The sequence below is a fragment of the Cavia porcellus genome, unplaced genomic scaffold, assembly GCF_034190915.1.
Source record: "Cavia porcellus strain 051 isolate PalLab524CR breed Dunkin Hartley unplaced genomic scaffold, mCavPor4.1 scaffold_5, whole genome shotgun sequence".
Taxonomy (NCBI): domain Eukaryota; kingdom Metazoa; phylum Chordata; class Mammalia; order Rodentia; family Caviidae; genus Cavia; species Cavia porcellus.
The window spans coordinates 71,368,319-71,375,119 of NW_026947488.1; positions in this window are offsets into that span (position 1 = coordinate 71,368,319).

Consider the following 6,801-nt stretch of genomic DNA (forward strand, 5'->3'; position numbering starts at 1 on the left):
GACAAAATACCAGATACTTGTAATTTAACACACAAGAGGATGGCATTGACTCATTTCAGAGGGTACGGTTTATGATTGGCTGGCTTCATGGTAGAAACATCATGAATGGCAGGCATTGTGGGGTAAGTCGGCTCACTTCGTAGTGACTGGAAAGCAAAACAGAGAAATCACGATACGGGGGAAGAGACCAGGGAACACATACATTTCTCCAAATCACATATCCATAAACCCCTTCAGACACATCCAAATGTAAGCTTTACTAATATCCTAGGCAGTCCTAAAGTCAATAAAGTTAATGATGTGACAGCTTAACTGTCACATCCCAACTCTTGTCACAATGAAACTCAAATGAATCTCCTGAAGCCCCACTTAATCACTAATAAGTATGAGATCATAATTACATTTGACATGACATAAGCATTCCATGAATAATAAAAAAGTACGTCAATGCCATCCCAAAATCTGGACCATTATAAGTAATTTAAAACCCAAGTAAAAGCTTCCTCTGAGAATCGAGGCAAATTCTTCACTATAAATCCCTGAAAAATTTAAAAAGCAAGTAACTTAATTCTATGACATCATGGTACGGGATAAGCATGCCCATTCCAAAAGGGAGGAATAGGGTAATAGAAAGGAATTGAACAAAAGACCCAATCCAGCTGGGAAATATTACATCCTAGAGCTGCATCTCTGGCTTCTGGGACACATTGAATGAACTCTGAGTTCTGAAGGGCTTGGGCTGTCCTACACTCATATATCCTTCCTGTTCTCAGCCCACATGGCCTCTCTGTTGGGCTGTTCCACTGGCTGCCTACAGCAATCCTTGGGGAACACTCACATATCTGGATTTCTGAGCTTTTGGGGTCTCATCACCTCTTTCAGTTTCATTCACACAGCTTCATGCATGCACCTCTCTGAGACACTTTACCTGGGCTCCCAAGTCCTTCCACTGAGATCTGCATGTAAGCATCCAAGATACCTTACGTGCTGTATCCTGCATGCTAGTAAAGACAGCATTATACGAATCACACCTAGATATTCCACCAATATGAGAGGTAGACAAGTTCTCTTGGTTTGTGATGCAGCAGCCTTTGACAACCTGGTTGGCTAAGAACACTGTTAATCTCTGGGAATCAATCTTCTAGGTGAGTTTCTTCAGCAAGCAACCTATAGGTTCTGTCTCAAATCAAAGCTTTACACATTTGCACCTTTCTGCTTGGGAAAATAAGTATCTTGTATCTTCTAGTGCCCTCAAAGTATTTTCTTTCTTATATTACTTTAAAGTACTTATTATCATTTTAGTGATATTAAACTCTTCAGTAACCTTGCCATTCTGGGCCCAAAGTTTACACATGCTTCCTTTCTGTTCAAACTGTAAATTTGCAAATCCTTTGGCTGTGCTTTTTGCTCCTGATTCTTATTGTAAATCTGGCAAAAACATTCAGGAGAATACATTCCCACAGTTTAAATGCTGAACTGGCTTGAAATTCCTTCCAGTTTACTTAGTCTACTACCTTTAAAGTAAGCATCATAAGAAGTGTTAGTAATGGGGAAATGTGGACAAGTTCTTTGACAAAATGGATCAAAATGGCCTCTAGTACAGTTCCCAACAGATTTCTGGCTCTCATATGAAACATCATGAACTGGATTTTACTGTTCCATTTCTGTTACCATTCTGGTCTTTTGTCCCCAACCATATTTTCCTTACACTGTATTTACAGCATTCTAGGACTTCTCTAGTACATATTTGTCCAAGCTTCTCCTACAAACCAATGCCAAAGATTTCTAAATTACATTGTCAAATACAGTCATAGCAATTATCCCCCTTTTCAGTATTAACTTTTTGTACTACAACTTTTAAAACACAAATAAAAGTTTAATTTACCTCACGGATTTAGAGGGTTCGTTCTATGGTAAACTGACTCCAGGGCAGGAGCATCACAGAAGAAGGATATGTTAAAGTGCTCTCTTATTGATGGCAGGAGAGCAGATAAGGACAACAGAGAGAGAGAGAAAGGTGCCAGGAAGCATAATTTACATAGTACTCATGGTCATGCCTCCATGATCTATAGACACACACCCAGTATGCTTTATTAATCAATTTGACATTGGGTGACCTTCCTTTTAGATAATACAAAAATAATTCTCTGCTAAATATTGGAACATCAATCCTCATTTGGGAGACATTTGACCATAATAGTAGGTAATATTCCATTCTTCATTTTAAAAATCCTCCACTGTTGCTCCCACAGTACTACCTGAACTTCTTTATGGGACCACCAAGACATGGCATGACCTACCATTGTTTCACTGATCCCACTCTTCGCTATGCTCCACTCATATGAACACAAACGAACTAGATGGTACTGAAACAACCAGATAAATACTGAAAGGCTTTGGAACTAGGTTACAAGTAGAGGCTGGACTGCGGTGTTGTTTCATCTGTGCTGCAGGGAAACGTCAAATTTGTTGAAGATTATTTGAGTGTTTATGATCACTATTTTGGAAGAAATATGGATCACAACGGCAGTTTTTAATGAGATCTTAGAAAAAAATGAGAAACTAGGAAAGTAAAGGAAAGATTATTTGTTGCAAAGTGACAAAAAATAACTAAATTGTGTCTCTGTTATGTTTATAGAAGGTAAGATTTAAGAATGTACTTATAAAAATCTAAGCAAGGTATTGAGGGTGCAGCATGGTTTCTCTTGCCTGCTTATGGTAAAAATATGCAAAGAGAGAAACAAATCAAAGCTAGAATTTATGAGCAAAAGGAGTCAAAACTTTAGTTTTGGAATAATGACCCATTAGGCTTTTCTCAGAGCTCTGTGGTTGCCATTCCCATCACAGGCCAAGTGCCAAGTGTTTTAGAGCAAAATATGTTCAAGAAAAAGGTCTGTGATAACACGGGGCTTTTTGCATAAGAGTACCTAGGTTCTTTGCAGCATTCCCTGGCTGCCTCACCTCTGGTTTATGTGGGCTCAAGTGAGACTTGGGCTGTTCCTCCTGAAGATATAGCCACAAAGTATGCTAACTGTGCAGGTGTGCAGAGGCTTAGCTGTAGATATGTGGATTACACTTCTATTTAGATTTTTAAGATCTGGAGAGTCTCAGGGCCCAAGAAGGCACATGCAACCAGGAATGGACCACCACAGGGTCTCCCAGTTAGGAAAATGCTGGGACTAACATAGAGATATGTACAGCTCTGAAATATCCCTACAAGATAGATGAAATGCAATGTCTTAATGCTAAAGAATCAGAATCCAGTCAGGAATGAATTGCCATTTGTAGGCAAGTTGACTTCAAATCAAGTATGTTTTCCAAATTTAGACAGGTTCCAAAGCCGGTAAAATTTTAATACACTTCTGACCATATAAATATTAAAAGTAGATTGAAAGTTAACTCAAATATATATTGTAGAGGAGATAACTTCAGAGATCTCTGGCTGATTAGCTCTGTGGATGACCATCCTATGCTCTCTAAGAATAAAACTTGAGCTGTGAGTACAAGTTCCATATTATTTAGTCTGAATTCATGGTCTAAATTTTTGCTACCTTTTTTTTCCTGCAGCTTGTTGCAATTCGAAAGTAGAAAACTAAAACAAAAAATCACTGTCACTATACTCAGATGTACGTCAAACTTCTGTAGTTAGAATGATCTCAGTTTGCAAGTTTGATCTTCTTACCCCAATGGGAGAATCAGTCCTCATTTTAAGGAATTTTATGTCATGCAAAATCACAGTACAGAAATTTAAATTTGTCAAAATTTGAACCACTTCCCTATATTTGGGAAGCACTCATCATTGTCAACTCATAGTTTTTGCTGTTTTGATGTTCTACAATGATTCTATTGTAGGAAATGGTGCATGTGTTCATTGGCCTGGATTAGATCACAACCCTCACAGCAAACCTGTAAATTTGATGCTATTCTTAGCTGAAACTATACTCCTGACAAGTGAGGAAATGAAAACACACATAGGATCATTCCTAAAAGAAACAAGGTCAAGTGCAAGAATGTTCTTCTCAGAAAGTCCAGGAATAAGTTCATAGTGTGTGGGGGATGAACGGTAGATTAGCAGGAGGGGAGGCAACATGTGTGCACCCTCTGGCACACTGCAGCAGCATAGAAATCTAACTGTACCCTGACACATTTTCACTCATATCTCCCCAACTCACGATAAGATTTTCTAATTGAGTTATTAGTAATTACTCCTGCTAGGAACTCCAGAACTATAGACTTTTTGTTTATTTTTGTGGGCACATCCAGTTAAAATCTTAATGGCTTGGTTGCAGAGGGTAGCTAACTGGATAGCAGAAACCAGAAAGTGATTTTTTTTGCCCAATTTAAATTCGTGTGTGTGTGTGTGTGTGTGTGTGTGTGTGTGTATAGACAACCTTGTCTCTACTTCCATTTATTCTTTCCTCAGATCAGAGTCTTTAAAGCACTGGCTTCTTGGTACTTTATATTTCTTCCCTCCTCCTCACCCTTAACCACAGATAACCTGCATTGAACATCTTTCTCAAAAATAAAATACAAAATAAAATAAAGCTCCAGATGAGCATGATTCAAATCATTTTTGCTAAACTGAAGGAAGTAGGAACAGTATAGATCTGTGATGATTTTACTTTAACACAGTTCTATAATTCTATGCAGAAGAGAGAGAATACGAGTAATCCATACAAGGCTTTCACAAAATGTGAATATTTAAATTGTATTTTCTACCAAATGATATGACGATTAATTCCACTCAAAATATTTACTGTAGGGGCTGGGGATTTAGCTCAGCGGCATAAGTGCTTGCCTTGCAAGCAGGCAGTCGTGAGTTCGATCCCTGGTACCGATAAAAAGGAAAAAGGCAAAAAGAAATTTACTGTACTTTCAAACACAATTAGTTTACTATTTTTGCCACTTTATTGAAGCAGTGCTAGAAATCTCTTTTGTATCATCATGAGAGTTGATCAAAAATACTGTGAATGGTGGTGATGATTGCCACCTAAGTAAAGACAGACTTTAAAAACTTTGATGTGTTCATCCATCTTATTCACCACATTTGGCCCCACGAAATACCTGGCCTATCCTCAAAGCCAAAATGACCACAAAAAAGTAAATGTTTTGAGTTGATTGAGAACACTGTGGCAGCCTTGGAAATGCAACTAAATACACGGAAAAGAACTTCCATGACTGCTTCAAAAAATGGTGAGAATAATGGAATACATATGTTCAAATCAAGAGGAAATAATTTGATGAGATTAGTGACAAGGTGTCTTTTACTTTAACATTTTTTAATCATTCAAATTTTTTACTGTTTGTTCAGTTTTGCTTCATTTATTACTTAATGTTAAAATCATGCACATACTTGAGGGTGAAAAAGAAAATACTCCAGGTTTCAACTTTGTCAAAATGCAGATTTTTAAAATTAACTGAACATTTAGGTAAGTTAAAAAAAAAAAAAAAACTAACATTGCACAGACAGTATCTATCAAATCTGAAAATTGTTGAAGAGTATTTAACTAGAATATGTAACTTTTGGTTTAACACAGTATTATTTCTTTTGGGGTACTGAGGATTGAACCCAGGGCCTCATGCATGGTAGGCTAAGGGCTGTATCACTGAGCGATGTTCTCACTCTTAGAAAGATTGTTACTGAACTTGGTGACATCTTTCCATAGCCAAACAAGTGAAACAGTGGAGACAAAATAATTTCTTGAATAACTGTTAATGTTAACTGCTTTCTTTTTTTTTTAAAGGGAATAAAACAAAAGGAACAAAACACAAGAACAATATTGGATTTCAAAAACAAGAAAGAAATTGCCCATCGTTGTTATATTGTACATTGTTGTCTTCTACATAGATGCTCCAACTACCAGCTTTAGTCCTGCAAAGTCAAACAATACAAGCATTGTTTTTGTATTTCTGTTGCTATTATCTCAACCTGTGTTTCTCTAAATCAGCCAACTGCTGGTGTGGGGAGGGGGTGCTCTTCCTGTCTCCCACCCCTTGTGCTAACTGACTCACATGATGGTGTGGGTTGGCTTATTGGTTCTCCTTCTGGCCCTCCTGGCTACTGCTAGCTCAGTGTTAACTGCTTCCATATGTGGTTCATGAATCCTGACTTAAAACAACTTCGAAAAACTGTTATTTTACTATTGCTTTAATTCTATTATCTTTTCAATTCTTTATCTTTCAGTTACAGTTCCAGTGCTTGAATTTCCCCTTTCAAACAGCTGTATTGTTAATGAATCCTGACTTTCATCCTATTTGGTTAATCTGTTTAAAGAGGCTTACATTTATCCTGGGGTTCTTAGTCTTTCTGAATTGAAAACCAAATTACTCTGCATTAAACAGAACAAAATTATACTCTAGAGGCCTGTACCAGATGATAAAGTTTCCTAATAAAATTGAGGAAGGATTGAACCTTGGCCCAGCTAGCTCTGTATATTTAACCAAAGCGTCATATTTTAAGGCTGACTAGCAGTTGAAAAAGATTTATTCCATTCTGAGGGATTCTTCTCACTGGTATTTTAAAACAAGTATGGTTGAGTAAGAATGGTAATATATAAAGAAAGAGGTTGCTCAATGCTATATTTACACACTATTCACTATGTGTTTATTTCTGATAATCTTATAGTTATCAGAAATGGGATTGCCTTTCATTTTTTACTTTTTTTAAGAGCAGAAGAAATTACTGTGAAAGAAAGTTTCTGAGAGGGACAGGAGGGGGCCCAGAAGTTGGGTTGCCCTTTATTGCTATAACTTAATCAATCAGTATTAAAGTCTATAATATGAACAAGTATGTTTCTTTTC